This window comes from Dermacentor andersoni, chromosome 3 (genome assembly GCF_023375885.2).
Source record: "Dermacentor andersoni chromosome 3, qqDerAnde1_hic_scaffold, whole genome shotgun sequence".
Lineage (NCBI taxonomy): Eukaryota > Metazoa > Arthropoda > Arachnida > Ixodida > Ixodidae > Dermacentor > Dermacentor andersoni.
In genome coordinates this window covers 93,130,700-93,153,795 of record NC_092816.1, presented here as the reverse complement: position 1 = coordinate 93,153,795, position 23,096 = coordinate 93,130,700, and the positions used below count along the sequence as shown (strand labels likewise).

The following is a 23,096-nucleotide window of genomic DNA, read 5'->3' as shown; positions in this document are numbered from 1 at the left end:
TCCCTGAAGAGTTTGTAGACATCCTGCGGATGCGAATTGTGCGATCGCCTTTGAGTGCTGCATCGCGTACTATCGCCTTACTGCGTGGATTTTCCGATTTCTCTCTTTTTTTTCTCCTCTTCTTCTTTCTCCTTTTATTCCCTTTACCCCTTTCCCCAGCACAGGGTAGCCAGCCGGTACTTACACTGGCTGACCTCCCTGTTTTTCCTCCTCTTTGTCTCTCCTCCTCCTGCGGATGTTGTATTCGCGAACAACAGCTGAGCTACTGCTTAACAGCATTTTAACACCTAGATTTGATGTGACAAGGGGAGTGCGGCAGGGTTGTCCTTTGTCACCCATATTGTTTGTGCTTGCGATTGACCCGTTGCGTAGGCGCTTTAGCGAGAGCCCGCTCGTAAGAGGTCTTCCTATGCCGGGAACCGAGTGCATAAAAGTATCAGCATATGCAGATGACATCACTTTGTTTTTACGGGATGGGGACAGTCTTGTAGAGGTATTTTGTATTTAAAATCAGTATGCTTCAATGTCAGGAGGCAAAATAAATATTGACGCGAAATAGGTTTGCACGTGTTGACACGGGACCCTTAAGGCGAGAACGACGAAGTTCGTGGTTGCGCGCGTGCTCTCCGAGGACCAGCCATCGCTAAAGGCAGACGTTTTTTCTCAATCTGTCGGTGCTAAACTGTTTTAGTTGTCATAGCTGGGTGACATTTCTGGTGGAGGTGCGGGGTACGGTCGATGTTAAGATCTCCGGAGCATACCCCAGACCTAAGCCCGGCGAGTATTTCAACCGAGCTTACCCCTGTGCACGTACGTGCCAGCCGACGCCTCCAGGGACTCCAGCCACAGCACGGTCTGCTACCTGAACGAACTAGAATGACGACCCAACCACCTCCTGCCACTCCTGCAGCATCGCACGTTGTCGTCAATCACATCCGGACGCCGAATCTGTTCCACGGAAGTGCTTCAGAGGACGCCGATGACTGGCTTGACCATTTCGACCGGGTTGCCAACCTCAACGACTGGAACCACGAGCGTAAGCTACGTTACGTGTACTTCGCTCTTGAAGATTCCGCGAAAACATGGTTTGAGAACCACGAGGCGACACTGACGTCATGGGAAGAATTTCGTAGGCAGTTCCTCAATGCCTTCGCCAGTGCGGACAGGAAGGAGAGAGCGGAGTTAGCGTTGGAGGCAAGAATTCAAGGCCCGAATGAGCGAGTGACTGCGTACGTAGAAGACATGAATCGGCTTTTCAGACGTGCGGACCCTTTGATGACTGAAACAAAGAAGGTGCGCCATCTCATGCGCGGCGTCAAAGAGGAAATCTTTGCTGGCCTAATTCGAAATCCGCCGACGACACTTGCAGAGTCCCGTGTTGACACGGGACCCTTAAGGCGAGAACGACGAAGTTCGTGGTTGCGCGCGTGCTCTCCGAGGACCAGCCATCGCTAAAGGCAGACGTTTGTTCTCAATCTGTCGGTGCTAAACTGTTTTAGTTGTCATAGCTGGGTGACAATATGAGAAAATGTGAAGCATTAAGTATAGGTCGCGCCGAAATAACGCTACCAGGGAACATTAAACAGACCGAGCATGTGCAAATACTAGGTATAAAATTTTGTACAAGTGGTGTTTCACCTCAAACGTGGCGAGGCATTGTCAGCTCCATTAAAGAACAGTCGGAAGCAGTGACTGCGTCGCCACTGCCGCTCGCGGAAAGGGCTTTCTTCATTAAGAATGTATTGTGCAGTAAAGTGTGGTTTGCTGCAAGGGCAGCTCTCCCGCCGTCACCAACCGTACGAGTAGTAAACTCACTTATTTTCTCATGGTTCTGGCTAAACAAGTTGCTATACGTAGCGCAGCAATTCTTGCGTCTGCCAAAATCCAATGGAGGATGGAGCTTGCCGTGCATAGTTTCATTCGGTAGGCTGTTGTGCACTAAGAGTACATGTGATCTACTTGATGATGATGAGTACCCTGGTAGGCCGCTGCTCCTTTATTGGCTGGGCTATTACCGTCGAACGCTTATGCCGCAGAGTACAGGAAACTTGCTTCCGACGGCGGTAACGCCAGCACCGCAGTATGCGGCGGCTGCGCGCTTGCAAAGCCAGCTTGTACAACTAAGAATTACAAAGTGGCGTGCGACACCAGTTTCCAGGCATTGTGAAATGTTGTGTGAGACAGCTGTACCTCCTCGGACAGCTACTACACAAACATGGACAGCCGTGCTTTCACCTGATTTGCCCTCTCAGGTGAAGGATTTTCATTGGCAATATCAGTGGGGCATTCTACCTACAAGAGACAGGCTTGAACGGTGGCATATGGTAGCGAATGATAAATGCATATATTGCCCACAAACAGAGACCAACGCGCATGTAGTAAAGCACTGCGTTGTAGCACGCACCTTTTTGAAGCTAGTTGCAAGAATGTTCGGAATATCCATCGTGCGGCCACCACAGCGCCGAGATCGGTTTGCGAGTCTCGCCTACTACTGTGTTTTGTGGTGCTTCCGCAACATCGCAGAACGATCTCGGCAGTCAAATAGAGCAATGTACCCCAGAATGCGAAAACTACGGGTGATAGTATGGGGTCATCTTGAAGAACAGCTGTTCAAACTCGGTGAAGCCGAGTTTCTTCGCCGCTGGTCTACGCGGTACATAACAGTCTCCCGAGGCAAAGTCTTTCTACAGCCAGAATAATGCTCAATTCTGTTGCCTGAGTTGAGACTGTATCTGTATGTGCCCCGGGTACCTTTCATCAATTCGAGGCTGAGAATAATGCTTTTGCGTGGACGCTGTAATGAGTTTTGTTGTTGTTGTTGTTGTTGTTGTTGTGTGTGGCAAAGCCAGTGTCAAGCAGACACCATTTATTATTTCATTTGCTAATCTGTTTTGTTTACATCAAGTATGATGTATTACATGTGCAGTACCTTATATTGTACTTTTCGTTCATACCACAGTTGTAAGCGTGCCTACGGGTGAATAAATTTCCTTGTCAGAAAATAAATTCTCTTTAGCTGCGGGTTTCTTTCAAACGAATTGGAGAAAGGCGGGGAAGCGTCCTTTCTAAGACGCTAGCACACAAGCATTTTGAATTTATGGGAAGGTAAACTTGAAATGCCAGTGATGCCTTACTGAGCAAAATAGAACGAACCCCCAACACAGAAAAATTATGATCTAGGTAGAAAAAGCGAGAAATTAAATTTGCATCGAGTGCGATAGAAATGTTGTATAATCGTATAATGTTGTTTTTGTATAGTGTATGCTGTTTTTTGCTACTGCTAGATTTCAGCTTTATCTCTGAAAATGCGACAGGGTATGTGAATGTTCGTCCCCAGTTTGCCTCATGGGAACAATTCTTCGTTTACGTGCATTTGGATAGGCAAATCTCAGTTTGGCCCAGCTAAAGCTTCCTGCTTAAATAATGATTCACTTAGGGAGTATGATTTTAGAGCCTTTCCTGTCGTCAACTCTCGGTAACGACAATGCTGTCGCACCATCTGCTAAGTATAAATCAATACATTTTCCCCTGCTCAATGCCATGTCCCCCCCTCCCCCCCCCCCCCTATACCTCCAGTGTCATTCATATCATCTTCGCATGGTCACTGTGATCATCCGAATCACGAAAGCGCCTTCAAACAAACATTGTTTTTAAGAACTGCTGAATTTTATATATTCTACATTTTCACAGTGGCGTACATTGCTCGTTTGTCAAGTGCATTTCTTTTCCGTTGTAGGTTGTACCACACAAGCTATAAAAGCTGGCCCGACCAACCGGTATTGTTTGTAATTTGCTATCCTAGCGTGCTTTTTTTTCAGACAGACACTTTATATTATTAGATACAGTGGTCGGTGTAAGAGCGACTATTCTCCAAAGTATTTAGTGCACGTGTGAGACTAGAAGGGAAACGTTCACTTCGATTTAATTTTAGTGAATCTTCTGTACCTGCATTACAGGGGTGATGCCGTTCTTGACTGTGCAGCATTTTCGCACCACTGTTCCTGCTGGTGCGACCCCCTGCGAAGAGGTAAAACTTTCTTTTTATGGCACGTGCACGAATCTGTGCGCATAACGCCCGAACTGATTTTGTCCCAGTGTGTAAGAACTGAGTGCGAGTCGCACTTATCGTAAAACAGGCATACCGTGGCATTCGTCGTGTAAGGCACAATCCCGATTTTACTACTAACAAAGTCATAGTGTCGTGACGTCACGTAGAAGAAGAAAAGCGCCATTATATGGTTATGATGGCGCAATTTTCGTCTTTTGGTGCTTTGAAAATTTTCTGCGGTTGCTATGAAATGTTTTTATGAAAGTGAAACGTTAGCTTTAGCAAAACGTTGTCAATTCGCTTAATATTGTCTCGAATTAGTGAATATTACAGCAGACGAATCCTCCGTATTCCTGAATATACGTATGTGACCACGACATACGGATGGTCACACTTCTTCAGAATCCAAGCACGCGCTCCCCTGATGTCATACTCACAAGTTTCATCAGCAGCGAAGAACCGAAACAGTGCTAAAGCCCGGAATACATGGAGCGTTTTCGAGGCGATTTTCGCCTCACGGCGCCGATTTGACGCCCGGCGTCGACAAAAACGCCCGCCGCCGCCGATCAGGACCGGCTAGATTATGACGCGGCGCGCACGCGTCTGACGCTACCGGAAGTGCCTGTCGGAGTCACTTCCTGCTTGCCGTCCGCGCGAAGTAAATGAAAACTCTTTTTAAAATTAGTTTTCAGCAACGAGAGCCACAAGCAATGTACAGAACGAAGCTCAGATAGAAACTCTGCGCAATCCGCACGCCCGTTTCAGTCGCACAAAGTTGCCAGACGAAACATTTCCGGCCAACTCTCTCCGCTGAACATCCACAAAAATATCGATACAATACTAAACATACCTGGTAATGTGTATAGACATATTAGGGGGGTATTTATTGCATAATTTATTAATTATAACACAAGCAAACAACATATAAGCATTGTTCGTTCATTTAGTGGTAGCCAAAACATTTTTTGCCTTGTCTGGCCACACTGCGGCGGTGTTCGCCGCTCGTACGCCTCATGTAGCCTGGCCGGCGTCCCGCCAGCGCGTTTTCTTTTTGGCGCGCGATAATCGCAGGAGAAAAACGCCCCATGTAGCCCCCGCTTAAGAGTGTGAGTTAGGAAGCGAACTCTTTAATAATCGAGCTTGTGCCCAGAAACACAAGAAGCAGCCAAATCAAAGCGATAGTGGTGAGCCCAATCATGGAATCTGGCTCACGAATCAAGTACACCCACAATTTAACATGTACCGCTGTAGATGCTAGACTAATCATTTGCTCGCGTATATTCTAGGGCGCAGAACATTAATTTCCCGCGCGTCATCTGATGAAGCAGGTCTCTTTCGTTTTATAACATGGGACAGCATTCATGATATTTTGGGTCGGGTAGGCGTGTAGACGAATTATTAGCCAACCTCACGGTGGAGACAACGCCTTGACGTTTTCACTGCAGCTCGCCATAATTTCATAGATATCGGCGGCATCTGTTTGGCGATACTGAATTCCTTATCAGCAAAGATGGGCTATATTTTATCTTAAAGGAGCCAAAGACTGGTCACGGCAAGTTTCAAGAAGTGCTGGTGGAGGGGCGCCTTGCCGAAAACACAAACGCTTTACACCATTCAGGAGCATCCAACTCGGTCGGCGGCTTGCTTAGTCTAAAACGGTTCAACGCGTGACTCGTGCCTTCGGTAATCCCCAACCTCTTTCTTAAAAGCTTCAACACTTTACAGGGCGGTCCAACCAGAAGGAAAAAAAATGGATATCGATGACGTCACACCGGCGTGCTAGTGCCGGTGTTCTGGTGCAAAATGAAAAAATATGGGACCGCAACCCTCAATTTCTCTAGTAATAGCCATCCTAATAAATACAGATAGCCATCTTGGCCCTGCGAAAGTGGGTGTCCAGTGGGTGTTTCAGGTGTTTCAGTGGGTGGGTGTTTCAGTGGGTGTTTCATGAAAGTGGGTGTTTCAGGTGTTGAAAACATCCACTACAACTTCGGAGGTTTGTGTGATATGCTTTATGAAGGTGAAAGCCTTATATGGCTCATACCCCCGATGGTCTGGAAAACGCGGCGTGCGATACAGAAAGTCATGTGAGCTCGCCTTTCGCAGACAAGCGCTCGTGCCACTGCTCGCGCGTTCGTCGGCGTCTTCCTCCACAGCTGGCTACGATGCCGCTCGTCATGCAAAAAAAGGCAAAGCTAATAAATATAGAGGTAAAAAGGCACTCGAACCCGCGACCCTTGGTGAAAGTCGCACCGTCGACCTTTGGTGGGAGCCGAAGCCAGGACCTTTGGTGTTAAATAGGGCGAAGTGAATTAAGACATATTTAATTAATGTAGCGTCAATTAAGGCACTCGATCCCACCAGCTTTGGTGGGAGAAATGAAGTAATAAGAAGTAACGACGCATTCGAATGAGAAGGTCAAGTAATTTATTGAATGTCTCTTGAGCGCGCAGGCTTTCGCCTTCACCCTCTTTGGCGTATGCTGAAGTGACGGTCCACTCGATATTGAACAACCTCCGGGATCGGCCCACAATTTTGGCCATGGACATGGACACGAAAAATGTCAGCCAACGAGAGGCTAGCGCCTTCGCTGTAATAAAGTGTCGAAAATACTGTCTTAGTAGAGAACTATATAAGTTAAAATTGATTCATGTCTTCTTTTTTTTTCACAGCGGAGCTGTATAGGTCTACTCTCCTATACATTATTTTTTCACGAGGAAAAAAAAGTTTATTAAAGCGAGATGGAAGTAGGAATCGAGGCGCCAACGTCCGTGCCTCAAAACTCCCGCGCACTCTGAGGAGGCAAAGCGAAAGAATAAGATATATGCTGACATCTGGCGTAGCTAAAGGAAAGCTAAGAAACCGCGTAATACAGAGTTTCATACAATAATTACTAAAGGGAACTTCGGCGCTAGTATATACGGCGGCTGCAATCGGGGTGGTTCAGCCGGCATGAGAATTATGGGAAGTACATGTATTTGCCTAAATTTAGTCCTTCTGGCTTTACACGCCTCTTTGATTTCGTAAATTCATCCTTTTCAACGAAGTACTGTAATATCACCCTCCAGCAGGATTCAACACAGGACCTCTAGCACAGAATCTTGACAATCAAACCAATATGCCACGGGCACATGCGTCGACAAGCGGCATAGACCGCCCTTATGTATTGCTTGCGGGCAAGACAGTATCTTGACACTTTTGGCGCGTTTCAATTTGGACACGTTCACAGGTTGAGCCACTATTAGCAGTGATTGTGCGTCTTCGCAGAGTATTCCACGGATGCGGAAGGGAAAAGCCCCATAATAAGAAAACGTTTTCACTGAGTGGTATGCTTTGTCTTTTTTACAGCGAAGCTGTATGTGGCTAGGTTTCCATTTTTTCTGCGTGCGTAGAAGAGGTTCTCGTAGACCAAGAAATTGATATAGCGAAGTCCAGCCCTTCGACGCGCCCGGTGTCGAGTGAGGCGCGCCCGCTCGCCTATAACGTCTGACTATAAACGCTGAAGGCGTGTTTATAGTCCGACGTTGTCTGTGCGCCTCTATGCTGTGACATAAACATCGCCCAGCGAAATTATCAACAGTTGCGTTAAAATAAATTACGGGGTTTTCTGTGCCAAAACCACTTTCTGATTATGAGGCACGCCGTAGTGGAGGACTCCGGAAATTTGGACCACCTGGGGTTACTTTAACGTGCACCTAAATCTAAGTACACGGGTGTTTTCGCATTTCACCCCCATCGATGTGCGGCTGCCGTGGCCGGGATTCGATCCCGCGACCTCGTGCTCAGCAGCCCAACACCATAGCCGCTCAGCAACCACGGCGGATAACAGTTGCGTTCTGGCCGTGCCATGTCTAGGACGCGTACTGTGCGCACCGAGGAGCAGCAGCGTGCCCTCCAAGAGCAACAGCGTCAGCAGAAGTGGGAATGTGCGCGAAGGCGGCGGGACGCCGGTAAGGCCCAGCGCGTGGCGGTCGCTGGGCTTGGACCGTTGCGTAGCCGCTTTCCGCCCGACGAAGAAGAGCAGCGTGCCCGCGAAGATCATCTTCGCGAACACAAACGGAAATGGGCACGGTGGCGGCGGCGGAAGGAGGCCACCGACGATTAGCGGGCCGCCAACCCCAAGCGTTTGCGCGATGTCCGTCGGGACCCCGAATACCGCGAGGAGGATAGGGTCGGCATTCAATGCTATACACATGTCTATGTAGCAACTTCGCGTCATAGGTCATGTATATACATGACGTTTGCTAAAAACCTTTCCAGTATGGTCGTTCCGCCCATGGCCGTCTACCATAGTGACTATTAGCCGATGGTCACTACGGTAAAGAAATAACATAAAAGAGGGTATAATCTCGAAGTCACGCGTATGCGTCGTTATTCAATCAATATAGCAATCACCCTATAATAAATCAATACAGTAATCACCATACACAGCTTCGCTGCACATCCACCTTCACAAAGTGGAATGGCAATGATTTTTTTTTTCAAACGAACAGCTTTCTTTTGGTCGTTCGGTCGTTTTCGTGGAAGGTGCGACGGTGGTCGGTGGACTACCGATAACAAAGGTGCCGATGCGAAAGGTATCGTGCTCACGCGCAAACGAGCGACCGAGTTGCGGGGAGCGTTAATCGCCGAGTTCCAAATTTATCCCCGTACACTAAACGATCCTAGACTCGAGGCTCTTGCTCCACTCCATCGACTTGAGCACACCACCGCCCCCTCGACTGAAGAAGGTACCACGCTTCTCGTAACCTCTGTGGCCGGTCATTGAAACATAGTGACCACTTTTGCTGGTGGGCGGCGCTTCAATCGACTTTCTCGAGTCGAGGTCAAATGTTGAACCGACCAACGTTCAAGAATACGGGGTACAGCCGTGCGAGACGCGCCTGCTGTTGCGCGTGCGCTGTGGGTGTGTTTGAAAGCTCAGATGCTGTCTGTGGTGGAGTGCTCGGACATAACAGCCCACCTCTCCTCCCTCCATCATTTTTCCTTGAGGCGATTGCGTGAGATGGCTGCACCGGAGAATGGCAGTCGCCTTCAACGCTGGCCCCCAGAGCCGCTGGAGACAACAAACATGACGATTTGGCTTACATGGACAGCCACCTGTACAACCGGTACAGATGTGCCGATTAACGGCTATGTTCTCGATTGAATTGCGTAACGAAAGAAGGAGCACTACTGAAATGTCCTCGCTGTAATTACTATGCCCCTTCACGCACGTCGTTCCTTCAATAAAGCTATAATGGCTTTCTAGAAGCGCTCGGTTATTCGCATTGACAACCATCGTTGATGGATTCCGCACATTCTTCCTTTATAGAGAAATAGCTTCGGGTGCTTCAAACCGTATGCTGTCACGTCACAGGAGGTGCCAGAAGCGCCAATACTCGCCTTCAGAGCGAACAGTATCAAGTCCGCAAAATCCTACTCCAGAGTTGCATGGAGTGCACAAGAAGCTGCACATAGAAGGGAAAAAGAAAGGGAAACATGGAAAGCACCTAGGAGGATGAGGCTTGGATAGACGGAGTGCTAGTCGATGCGTCTCTGGAGAGATATTGATCAAATACTTTCTTCGTTTTCGCTAGCGAGTTGAAGTTTGTAATGGATGAAACGGGAGGTAGGATAACCGAAAGTAAACAACCATTCACAGTTTTTTTTTTTTAATGAACTCTGTGTAAATGTTATGTTCTTGGACTAGTACGTTTCAAACAGGAGGTACTCGAGAGGCTATATCGGTTTTTCTTTTATGTTACACGGCGTCAACACTGGGTCATCAAGTTTTGGGAGTATATGAAGAAACGCCAGGAGGGCCCTATAAGAGGCAGATAAACAGACAGTATGAGGGTTGCCGTCAGAGTTTGCTTGCTTGCGCCGTGCTTGTTTGAAGAAGGACGTGACAACACAGGATCTGGCGACAGATACAACAAATGGTGCTAAATAGAGAAACAGAGAAAAGGGGGAAAAGGCGACAAAGGTACATGCAAGGAGGCAATGATAGTTTTACCTTTGGAACACTAATGGAAGTGTATCGTATAATATCATCGTGAAATACGCATGGGAATTCCCGCAGTTAAGTAGGGCGAATATGAGAGAAAATAGGCCTGGTGTACGTACGTCTAATTTTACCGGAGATAAAGGAATGGAGCGGAAGGAGGACGTTCCAAGGCGAGTCAAGTAAATCCAACTAATATAGTTAACCAGTATCTTTATTATGTGACAACAGCGCAAAATTTATCTATTCCTCTCCCCTCTTGTGAATTTCATAATCACGGAGTGGTCGATTACAATATGGCTTACCAATAACACGCAGGTTCTCTTTATATTTCTGTAGAAGTAAAGCTAAATGCGTTTTATGATATAATGCAGCGAATCAGATGTTACACTCAGCATAAGTCAATTAAGCAGCGACAAGTAGTAGTAGTAGTAGTAGTAGTAGTAGTAGTAGTAGTAGTAGTAGTAGTAGTAGTAGTAGTAGTAGTAGTAGTAGTAGTAGTAGTAGTAGTAGTAGTAGTAGTAGCAAGGTTTCTTATTTTTCACAACAATACAAAAACAAGTAACTAAATACAGTGTAATGGTAGGGATCGAAATTCACTGTTAACCGCAGTGCAACCGCATAGCGCAGACGGCTGACACCTTCACGGCGGTCAAAAATCGGGGTGGGAGTAGGGCATAAAAGTGCCGGGAAAAAAAATAATAGACAGAACTGAACTTTTCTGACATTGCTCGCATCCACATGCTCAAACAAAATTGCCTTTGAAGAAGCGCGCGCGGCCTATGTGGAGACTACTCTGGGATGTTGGGCCGAGCTGTTCTATGCAGAAGCTGTTTTATGCATACCGACACCCGCTGAACTTGACAGTTCGTTCGTTTAGCGCATGATCGGGATATATGATCACCTTGGGGGAGGGGCTGCCGAAGCATCAGATGGGCTCAGTTGCAATAGTTGGAGTACGCTATTTACTCACTACGGTCTAAAAAGGGAGAGGCTTGTAGGCCACATACCAGATGCTTGCAGTGTAGGAAAGTGGCTATTTAATGTATCGCCAATTGTCACGTTTTGCAAGAGTTGAAACACCGTTATCGGAGATTTTAACCTGACGCATTGCTTCTGCGACAGCAAGACGCTACGTTCGCTTCCCTGCGCAGATTTCACCTTTTCGCTTACAATGTGAACATTATTTCGCACCGTTAAGAGTGCTGTTTTGTTTCGCGGCTAACCTTCGTATCCCTAAAGGCGAAAGTTTGTTTACTGCACACGACAGCGAGTTGAAACTACATGTGCGCTGAAAGCAGTCGTAGATAAAAGTGTGTGCTAATTATGTCCTCCTGTTGGGCACAGGAGTGCCAGCATGTGACAGAGACAGACAGGGAAGTTTATTTCATGGATTTCTCGCGTCGTCTGTTTTCGTGTCATCGTGTTTACTTGAAGCAATTATTTGACAGCATGAGAAACTGTATTTTTCATCACCAACAATTCCATCTTACACCCTAAGTGCAAGGATGCGAGTGATGGGACACACCAACACTCCTAAGGGTGCTTAAACTCTTACTGGGTACATTCTAAAAATGGTTTGCAGCGTTTGGGGCGTTTCTTATCCACAAACAATAAGCGTCATCTGCATTGCTTGGGGTCACTTTCTGGAAAATTGACCGCTCGCTACTTTCCTTTCAAGAATGTTATTTAACGCTGATAACGTGAATGTACCGGAACGCTGTGTTAAAGAAAGAAAAGACACGCAAGCCAAATAAAGATTATCATTAGGCGGCCAAATAAGCATATAAGCCCCAAAAGGTGCAAACCGTTCTTAAAGTGTATGCACTTTAACCTACATTACGCCCCTTATTATTATTATTATTATTATTATTATTATTATTATTATTATTATTATTGTTATTGTTATTATTATTATTATTATTATTATTTATTATTAGTTGTTTCGAAAACATATACATTTGACAGGAAAGTAAAAGCAAGGAGGAGGCTGGCAACTGCCACCGTTAGGGGCACAACAGCTGCTTTCAGAGACAACACTCTTCGGAAAGGCGCAGACAGACACATAGAAACAGAAGACAGGAGTGGGAGAAACGAAAGAGGAGAGAGATAGGCAAGATGGGAAATCTCAAAGAATAAAGTAAAACGCACAGTACAGGTCACACCCAGCAGGGCCGGCCACTGCAGGTCACTCCACTAGAGAATGTTAAATAAAAGAAATAGTGTCCGAGTTACAAACGCGAACAAAAGTTAGTTAATTCTAGAAAAAGTAAGGAGAGCGGGATGAAGCTGCTTTCGTCGAGACGCAAAACCAGTGAGGTAGAAACTTTCCTTACACGGAACGAACGCAAAGAAAAGAAAAGAAAAGAAAAGAAAGAAAGAAAGAAAGAAAGAAAGACGGGAAGAGGAATATGAATTTCGCGCTTCAGCCCCGCGGCGGCCAGCATTCGCGCTGTCAAGTGTCTGGACGCGGCAAGTGTCTGCGCTCGAACCTGGAGCGTCGCTCGCCAGATGGCGCTCCGCAACGCGACGTCCGCTCGGGACGCAGGGCACGTGATGCGTTGCCCGAAATCGATGGGCGCCCCCCGTGATTTGCGCAAAGCAGCAGCAAGACAGAACCTATTTCCTGGCCTGCGAGCGTGCCGGCGAGGCAGGACCTCGGGCGGGCGCGCGCGCGCTTTTTCCTCGCGAGTTTTCGAGAGCGGAGCGCGAGTTCGCGCCGGGGGTTTAGGGAGCCGAACTTTGTTCGCGGTGACGGTTTTATTTTCCGCGTCGCGTGCGAAGAACCGTGCGGTCAGAGAGCGCCGGATAACAGCGCTGCTGTGCGTGCCGACATCCGTGGTTCGTTGTGATCGTGGTGCCACTTCCTCAATGTGTCGTCACTCAATTGCGCCAACTGGCCGCCCCTGTGCCGTCGCTCCGTGAGAAAGGAGACAAACAAACAAAAAAAAAAAAACGAACATGTGCACGATGGATATACCAGACACCTGACGCGCTTCTCTCGCCGGCAGGTAAGTGCTCACTGTCGCCGTATAAGCTGGATATATGTGCGCCAACGTACAAGGAAAAAAAAAAAAAAACAGCGTTAGTTGTATTTCTAGGTATTCGGGCTTTCTAGACTGCTTACTCCGTCTCGTGTCCTGCTTTTCTTTCTCAATTTTTCTCTGAGCTGCGCGCCAACGTAGCTGACTTTCAATATCCCGAATCATGCTTGCAATTGAAATATTAGAAATGTGTTACCTAGACTGGAAACTGCATCTTACCTCACGCGTGCTGTGGGTGCGACGTCGCGCCACTGACGAAGCATAACCGCTGTCCTCATCGACGTTACCGGCCCCCTTTGTTGCACGACTCTTACATGTCAGTAAAGCAGTAGAGAAAAAAAAAATAAAGATCTAAAATTTCGCCTGGTAGCGTTGGAAATAAAACACCCTCAAGTAATGCGCAGCGAGGAGTACCTACATCACCGCAGCGCAGCGGCGATATAATCTTTATTTAAGCCGGACGTACCTAGTTACCTGAAAACTGCATAGCATAATTGACATGTCATATCAAGGTCTACAAGGATGCGCCATTTCCGTGTCGGGCAAAAATAATGATATGAAAGTTTTTTATTGTGGCATACCTTAAGCTTTGACCTCCGTCCGCTGTGTTTGGAATGCGTTTGCATACATCGTGGTCTATGTTACGGAAGCCATGTTCGATGTAAATATTGACGTCTGTGTATATAATGTACGCCGTATTGGATGATACGCGTGAAATCAAATCTACAAGCGGCATAACGTTAGTGCGATTGGCGCACGCGTTGTGACTCTGGGAGGCGTCTGCCGATTTCTCCCTCCCGTGGTGCGTTAGACAATGTTGTACAGCTGCATTGGATCAAAGATAACCTCAATTTCAAGTTCACGACTGCAAGTCATTATAAGTTCCTTCGCTTGTAGAGAACCTATTTATTTACGTTTTTTTTAGTACACAACTTGTTTTTGACTCTTGAAGTTCATTTAGGTTCGCGTAGGTTTAGGTTTGGCTTTTAATACTGCCGACAGAACAGAAATCAGGTGCCAAGAATGCAAAAAGACAGGAAAATAACAAGCAAGGTGATGGGGAGATAGGGCCTTCTTTCGCTACACCTGAGCATCCAAAAGGAGCCTCCGTTTATTTAGCAGGCGGCACGGCAAAATGCATTCTCTTCGTACCCTTCGGAAGAGCAGAGAACGTGACTGTAAACGTGGCCGTCGACGAAGTTGTATTGTCAGAGCAATGGCTCATTAGTTTTCTTCGTGTCGTGAACTAAGTTCGAAAGCTAAATATATAGAAATTCGTCCAAGGCAGGGTGTTTGGCTGCACCCGCTTTAGCACATAACTACGGATTTAGGCCTTCTTTCTTTTTCTTGTAAACTCAGCACACATTTTCATAAATGGTGCTGTGACGACTGGAAGTGGCAGCTTTCCCGGACTATAGCGTTCGGAGGGGAAGAATTTCGCATGGTGCAGTCTCAGTTTATGTGTACGTCGCATCTTCATGCCAGTCTGGAGAATCCTGCCAGTTCTACGGGCAGGGGCCACTGGCGAACACAGGTTCTGCCTACTGGCACGTCAGCAGTGAAAGCCGTCGCTCTCTTTTGTATACTGTTGCTGCGACGACACCGCAGCAGCAATGAACGCCAAGCATTTGCGTTCAAAGCTGCGGAACAGAGTACAAGTGGCCGACCTACCTGATGCTGCGCTCCGGTTGTCTCCGGCCAATAGTCAAATTTTATAAGGTGTGTGAAACCACATAGCACGGATGTCGAACACAGAATTGCCGGAACACAGTGTTCATATAGGTGCTGACTTTTTTTACGACACGTAGTGGGCGGAAATAACGCCTGGTACAGTTCTTGCCTATATTCTGTGTAAGAAATAACTATCTGTGATCACCCAAGCGCTGCATCTTTTCTACAAAGTGTATGATCTGCAAGTAAGTGCTCGTTTGGTGGGAAGGAGTGCGACGTACCACTTCCGCGTTATTCAATGCAGGCGAGTTCCCGACACTGATGTTAAGCTTCCAAGTTTCGGCTACAAATAACTGGCAAATTACAGTTTTAAACTGCTCGGTTGGTTAGAGTACTCGATAGCCGCACCGTCAGCTTGGCAGTCTGTCGCGGCAACCGTTCTTCCCGGGATTCTTATCGCCATTCCCTAACGTGCTGCCACGTGTTCATCAACCCAGTGCCGCGAAGTTATATTCGAGTAGACAGCACGAGACCCCTTGTCACACTACCTTTGGTCATTCCGGCAACACCAACCACTCCGCACACGGATTTGAAAAACCGCCTCTCTGGAAGTTGTCGAAATCTGCCTATTGACGTTGACACGCGGGCCGTAACAAATGAAATGCTACGCATAGTCAAATTGCTCGCTTGCAGAGCACAGCGAAGCCAGAAGCTGGGCTGTGGAGTTGTCAAATAAAGTGTGTTGACTGATGCTATATCTTCGTTGAAGGAAGCGAATGTCTGAATCGAATGGTCCGTAAGCTTGTCGAAGAGCATATTATCAGTAAGTAGTCTCTGCAGCCCCCTGCTGTTGCAGATCTTCGCTTCGGATAATCTACTCTGAAGTGTGCTGCCACCTATTGGTCCGTTCAGGAAGCAGTCACAACCGTCGCCCATGTTACGCCGTGTGCTGCCACCTCTGAAGACAGCTGGAAGCTGCAGCGTTGGCCGCCGTCTTGGGCACGGATTCGTCGTTTCCTTCGTCGAAGCTTTAAGACAGAGCTTTCAGGAGAAGTGAATAGGCCCATACGAATTTTCTTGTGAGCACTGACTGATTGTAGGTAACGACGAACAGTTCCATTTGGGCGCAGAGACAACTTTCCCTTCCTTCTTGCTACTGCTTCCCTTACCCCCTTCCCCTTGTGTAGGGTAGCAAACCGGACGTATACCGGATTGCAAGCCCTGTCCTTTCCTGCCATTCCGTTGCTCTTTCTAAAAATTAAGCATACTTGTAAGCTTGACTGTATGCAAAAGTAGGAGATTCAAATAGCTCGCGGAGCCAGGGTTTCGAACATTTCCCTGCTACGTCCAGAGCGCATCGCATCCCGAGTGTCGTGGAAGCACTTATGCTCGGCTTCACGTAGAAAAAATTAGGACACAAGGAGCCAATGTTATAGGCGCCGCACCATGTGGTTTCGCGTGTGACGAAACTGCCGAGAAATGACGGAGCTTCCGCTGTTGCGGCGAAAAGGGACACTCTGAACTATTGTAAGTGTCTAAACATTTGCTACAGCGATTTAGGTGAAAATGAGATTCGCGGCTCGATGTGATGTCACCCATAGCACCGGGAGCTTGCAAAAAAGGCCCACTGTTGGGGTGGTAGTGGTGGCGGCGAAGATGATGATGATGACGACGATGATGATGATGATGCCTTATTCAATGGCACAAACCCACTGCAGGGGATATGGCACGAACCGGGTGGTAAAGTGTTTTGGAAACAAAAAAGAATACAAATGAATAACAGAGGATAAGAAAGAAACTGAAATTAGATGAAAGTAGCTAGTGCACATTAAGTTAGTCAGCCTTGCATACATAAGAATAGTAACGTGAACTTAATGTTGAATATATGTGAAATACGCTCTGGTAGCGATTTGGCAACTCTTCAACTTTATTTTAGTAGTTGTCATTCCGCGTGCACCACGAATCCTTCGGCTTGCTGGTGTTTTCGCGAACAGCTACATTAGCCGGTTAAACAATTTCAGTGGGTGCGCGACAGTTTTCGTTTTTAACGAGCAAAAAATCTCCGAAAGTTCTCGTGAGTGCTTCGCATGGGGAGAATTAACATCCCTGAAATCGCTACATTCTTTAAAGCTGGAATATGTTTTTCTGCGTCGTATCAACAATCTGTATTTTTCTCGCTGGTGGAGGGGGACAAAGGGACTTTTTATTTTGCTTTCGCTGCATACCTCACAATTTCCTTTCACGATTTCCATATTAGCAAGAAGCATGTATTGCAAGAACGTACCTACTATGCGTACATCTTTAGGCAAAATAAATAACTCCGAGAATTACGGGAGCTACTCTTATGTGACAAAAGTAAGTTTTCAAAACGGATCTGCTCCGCCTTGTCCAACATGCATTTGTGTTCAAACTTTAAATGCTCTGAAACACGATTTTTTTTCTTGGATTTCTCCAGGCATTTATCGATTCCGGCTCGCCTAACATCCCTTTCTATGGGGAAAAAAAGAAATAAATAAGTATTGACACCCCAGTTTCAATGCCTGGCTTTCTAATAGTACAAAATATTTTTTTTTTCTAATCAATGCTAGTTGATTTAGGTGAGAAGCTAAGCTTTCCAAATGATATTTAGGTGGGACATGCATTTAAATATTTTGTCAGACCGGCACTTTCAACGCGCGGTGCACGAGTCCCTAATAATGCAGGTGCCGAGCGATTTATGAACTTTCGCAAGACAGCCTGCTGATGTGGCTGTCTTGTTGAGGGAAAACAAACTTTTCGAGATAAAATGTAGCGCTCTGAAAGGCCAGGTGTCGTATGTCACAAAGCGGACGCCTGAATTCCGTGACACACGAAAGAATCCCAAGCGACTAAGAATAAATTGTGTGGTTGTATCAATAAATGAAGGTAAGCACCAAAAAGCCTAATTGTTAAGGCACAAAAAGCGGTGTTTTGCATAAAAGGCTTCAAAAGAAAACGGATGAAAATTATTAGAAATATTGAAGCAAAAACGACGTCATTATACTAAAGCAATAATCCCGCCAAGGAGACGCGAATGCTGCCACTGTGACCTGATCAGAAATAAGTTATTCTACCAGGGAGCCCGTATGACCAACAACGCGTCCATTTCCGAGATAGATTAAGCCACTTCGACAGACGTGAATTTTTCACTGTGAAAGTACTTGCTCCATGGTCATGCCTTGTCAAACGCAGATGTGTCTCGACAGCCTTCAGGGATATATCGTGGTAGCCAGCATTCTTATTAATATGCTCTGAATTGTAGACACACGCAAACTCTATGTGAATCGATTGTTCGTTGCCTAGACTAATTGAAAAGCGATGTTCGTGCGTTATATTTCTGGTAGCGCTGTTATTACACAGCGTACATGAACTCTCAATATGGGTACATTTTAGTCGCTTTTCCTGGTTTAATTTGTTTTACTTCTGGCTTAACTTTTTTTGTATAGCTAGTATGTTTGTATGTTTGTGGCCCATGTGCGCCCATATCTCAACTGCGGATTGGGATAGCTCGCTCTTATGTAGCCTACCTTCCCATCGGTGTACAGTTATAAAAAAAAAATTCTTGGCGTATTTTCGTTGTAGCCCACTCCTCGGGACAGCAAAAAAAAAAAAAGAAATTGAGCAAAACGGCACGAAGTAAGGCATGGTGGAAAGCAACGGGCGACAGATTGGTCTCCGAAAGCAATGAAGACGTAGCTGGCGCGTAGGCATTTTTTTTTTTTTGTGTGTGTGTGCTGCCACCATGATTTGCTGCCGCGTATTGATGGCGGTCACTCTTTCTTTTATGAAGCATATGAGAGACAAGCACAGGATGCGCACATGTGGCTAATATCTGGGAAATGTGTGATGTGGAGGAGCAGACGAGGGTCGTCGGATATATTAACGCGTCGTCTACGGAACTGTTTGTGATGTAGTTCGCATCCGTGAGTACGTTTTTTGTGTTAGCTGGTGTCCTAGGCTGGCGCCGGTCTGATGTCGATGTCAGCGGAATACAGAGATGCCCAACTAATTAGAGTTAGTCACGCGTTAGAATAACCCAGGTCGTCAAAGTAATCGGGAGTTTTCCCCTGCATATAGCCCTACTTTTTTACCTCGGGACGTTAAATTACACTAGATGATGTACGCGAGCACCGACTCACAGAAAAAAAAAAAGACATGGACATTAGGCCACACGGTACGATTGGTTATGTAATGGTGTTGCTGTGTTTTACTTTAACAAGAACAGGTTGCGCAGCAGATTGCGACACTGTGCCGTGCGCATCGTTTACTCTCCTTATCTGACATTGCTTGCGACAACTGGCCGTATTGATCAATCACGTGGTTGCGCCCATCCTGTCTTCGATTAATTGCTCACCCAAACCTTCTGCACTGCATTTATCTATTATTTGATAGCCTCTTTATCCATGTTACATTACGAAGTGGCCATCCCGAGATGTCTTCTGGTTAACACATCTGTCTTTCCTTCCCATTTACTGCTGTCTCTCACAAACCAATGATCAACCCTTTAGCCGGTTTTTTTTTTTTCCTCGTATTTTTCTCTCTATTCATTTCTTCACAGCCATTGTCCAGTGTAAGGTAGCAGACAGGACGTGAGTCTGGTTGACCTTGCTACATTTGAATATGTATATTTCATGTGCATAAGGAAAATTGACACATCAACAAGCATCGCCGGAATTTGATGATAGTCAGAAGTGGTGTTCATTGTGCACATTGCGTTTATTCCTTTACTGCCGAGAAGGTTGCACAAACAAACAAATGGGAGTAAAAACGGAGGTAACGGTAACATTTGCTTCATGTCCGGAGACAGCAAGAGGCTCCAGACCTCTTCTCGGTGGTGTGCTTTCGCGTAACGAAAACATCTGAAGAGGAGCAAAAGTATGGTGATTGCATGTCGATTTCCCTTGGGCCGCTCAGACGATGCGGCTCCAAGACACGTTGGCAGCTTCGCGTATGTTTAAAAGGAGTCACAAACGTTGCGTTTGACACGTCGCGTTGTGCCACATATGTAGTTATTTCGAAGTTAGCCGTCACTACTCGTTGTCGTTCTTGACATCGGGAGGAGGAATGTCGAGGCGTTGGAAAACAACCGCTGTAGGTGGGCGCATTTTTCCTTGGTCAGTGACAAATGTTTTCTGATTTGTGTATATAGAAGTGACCTCCCTCATCTCATCTCATGAAACTTCCCGAAAAATCTAAGTTTAAAGAGCTGCGCTTGCCGAGATGGGCGGCCTGTCCCACAGGGCGACAGATGCGTGAGCGTGTACGCGAAATAGCACGCTCTACCGCATGCTGTTTTTACCTTGTCGTTGACAGCTCGTCAAGTTTTCATCTGCTCCCGTTTGTGTAGTAGACCACGTGCCAAAACGCGATATCCCCCCAAAATACGTCAGTCACGGAATACATTATGTTAGGGCGCTAAAAATACACACGCAAGAGAGAAACCCACGCTGACACACACAGCACCATGTTTATGCTTTGCGTGTGTCTGTTTGGTGCCCGAAATTCATGTTTTCACAATCGCAGCAACTTGCCCCACAAGAAGATTTATTAACGTCAGTCAGTTTAGCCCTGACATATGGACCTTCGTGAATTGATGCAGGAGACATGCGTGAAGTTAGTAGTTGAGGTGCTACTGCTGAAATAGCCGTCTCTGAGCTAAAAGTGTGCAGGCTGTAATGATTGGCACAAATCCTTTTTATTCATTCCGGCATACTTATGCACATGCGTGAAGAGAGCACCAGCCACCTTGCCCCTCGGAAAGATAGATCTAAATGTAAAGGAAAGAAAGGGAGGTTAAGGAGAGGTTATCTCCGGTTTGCTACCCAGAAATGGGAAACGGGAGAAGGGGTACAAAATATGAGAGGAAAAAGAGGTAACAATTAACAATATAAATCTGTCGGAATGGGCGCTTTCACACAGTCTGTGAAGGCTACACATTTCTTACGCAGTGTCAATTGCCAGAATGAAACATGCACCGTCAGTTAAGCGCACAGTGAAAATTTGTCAAAAAATCCTATATCGCCTAGGTAACGCAGCGTCTCCTTTATAGCGGCTCGTGCTGATGTCCGTGTCGGTACACGTGTCCAAAAGTTTCACTTTCTGGGAGCGGGCGCTTCTCCAGCTGGTATAGTGCACACGAGAGCGCTGCTCTTTGTTGGCTCAAACGGGGTCACTCGCTAAGAAGGTGTGCGATTATTTTCTTGCATACCTTGGACTCTAATTTACACCTTCGTATTCCAGCCCGGTTCTCCCGACGTGGCTGCATCCTTCTTGCACATTCAGGGCTGAGAATAACTTTTTTGAATACGTGCTCTCTTATATTTGGAAAGACTAACGACCCTTGGAATGAATTTCAGCGTTGGCAGAGGGGGTGGGAGGTAGGAGGAAGACATCGACATTATGGTTCGCTAACCTCAATCACAGGTACATTACCCCACAAATCCTGCCTGAAACGTCACACTGCTCATTGTAAAAAGGTATTTTCTTTATGTGTCAATGCAATGGACGCCGCGTTTACACACATTTCACCAATCCTTACATATGCTGACTTCGGCTTCTATTGTTTGTTTGATAACTTTATCTTTGTGTGTCACCAGAAGCAAGTGTTCTGGGAGGAAAGGCGCACAGGATCGCTGCTGACAATGCACAGAGGGAGAGAACACGGAGAGAGACTTACCGAGATGGTCATCCTTACGTTCATTGTCGAGAACAGCAGTGTGACATTTGTGGCCGAATAAACACTTTAGCATATTCGTCTGTGAACTTGCAAAACGAAAACTGCTGAAGTTCTGACACCATGGTATCAATAGAGAGCTTTAGCGCGTTCGGTATTCCGGTGCATGCAGGCGTATTGGGTGGATTGTCGGGTGAGCGGAGGCGCAAACGGGAGTACCCGGATTGGGCATAGCACTTGGTGGTGCCGAGCTCAGCCAGTCAAAGGGGGACCTAATATTGCGGTTAAGCAAGCGTAAAACATTTTTGACATTTAAAGAAACAACGTGTTCCCGATTATGCCACTGAGGAAAATGTGCACTAGCAACGAAGTAGAATGCATTTGGTGACTTCAGTATTAATTCTGTGCCTGGCTGATTGTCGTCTGTGCCACCAGGAGGCGACACCAATTCAACAGCTTTAGTTTTACACCTCCGCTGACCTGGAAATCCGTCCAGTCAGCCTGCGTGTAGCGGAATACCGGACATGATAAAACACTATAATTTCTTCCTATTTGCCCTATGTGCCTGCACTAAAGTTCTTTTCAATTACCTTGTGAATGTGGCCAAAATACAAAAGTACTTCACGTCGCCCGCTTTTCGTAGAAATAATATGAAAATAATTAATGGTTCGGAAGTGTTGCTACTCGAATCTGGTGCCGGCCACTCCTTGTCTCTTAAACGTTCAGTCGAAGTCGGATGTGCTGCGCCAAAGCTTCTTGATATGCGGCATCGGAGACAGTGCACACGGGGAAGTCTTACAGTGACTCTGTAGCCTAACTTTTATGTGCATTTGACACCCCTTCGATCTAGGTGCCGAATTCCCATTCCGACAACAATTATCGCGAAATCATGACAATTCGTATCGTCTGCTGCATGCACTCTAATTGCAACCTACAAGTAGAGGCTCTTACATGAGAAATGTTCTGTGAATACCGACTCAGATTTGTGATTCTAGACTTAATTGTTTTTAACTTGTGTATCAGATATGCTGGAGCATGGAATATTACAAAATATCCTCACCATTGCTCTCAGAGTATAATCCATCCATCCATCCATCCATCCATCCATCCATCCATCCATCCATCCATCCATCCATCCATCCATCCATCCATCCATCCATCCATCCATCCATCCATCCATCCATCCATCCATCCATCCATCCATCCATCCATCCATCCATCCATCCATCCATCCATCCATCCATCCATCCATCCATCCATCCATCCATCCATCCATCCATCCATCCATCCATCCATCCATCCATCCATCCATCCATCCATCCATCCATCCATCCATCCATCCATCCATCCATCCATCCATCCATCCATCCATCCATCCATCCATCCATCCATCCATCCATCCATCCATCCATCCATCCATCCATCCATCCATCCATCCATCCATCCATCCATCCATCCATCCATCCATCCATCCATCCATCCATCCATCCATCCATCCATCCATCCATCCATCCATCCATCCATCCATCCATCCATCCATCCATCCATCCATCCATCCATCCATCCATCCATCCATCCATCCATCCATCCATCCATCCATCCATCCATCCATCCATCCATCCATCCATCCATCCATCCATCCATCCATCCATCCAT

The 23,096-nt window shown here is 46.5% G+C and overlaps 1 protein-coding gene across 3 annotated transcripts in view; it reads left to right on the top strand.

Annotated features, from left to right (window-relative positions):
- The window catches only part of LOC126542335 (uncharacterized), a 406,338-nt gene that overhangs the window by 265,279 nt on the left and 117,963 nt on the right, over positions 1–23,096 (top strand). For 2 of the 3 annotated variants that reach the window (XM_055076596.1, XM_050189368.2), the window contains exon 1: positions 11,973–13,045. The gene's annotated coding sequence lies outside the window, so the exon portion shown is untranslated. Of the gene's footprint in view, positions 1–3,956; positions 4,028–11,972; positions 13,046–23,096 lie in introns of those variants that run through there. The other variant, XM_055076589.2, reaches the window with a different exon arrangement.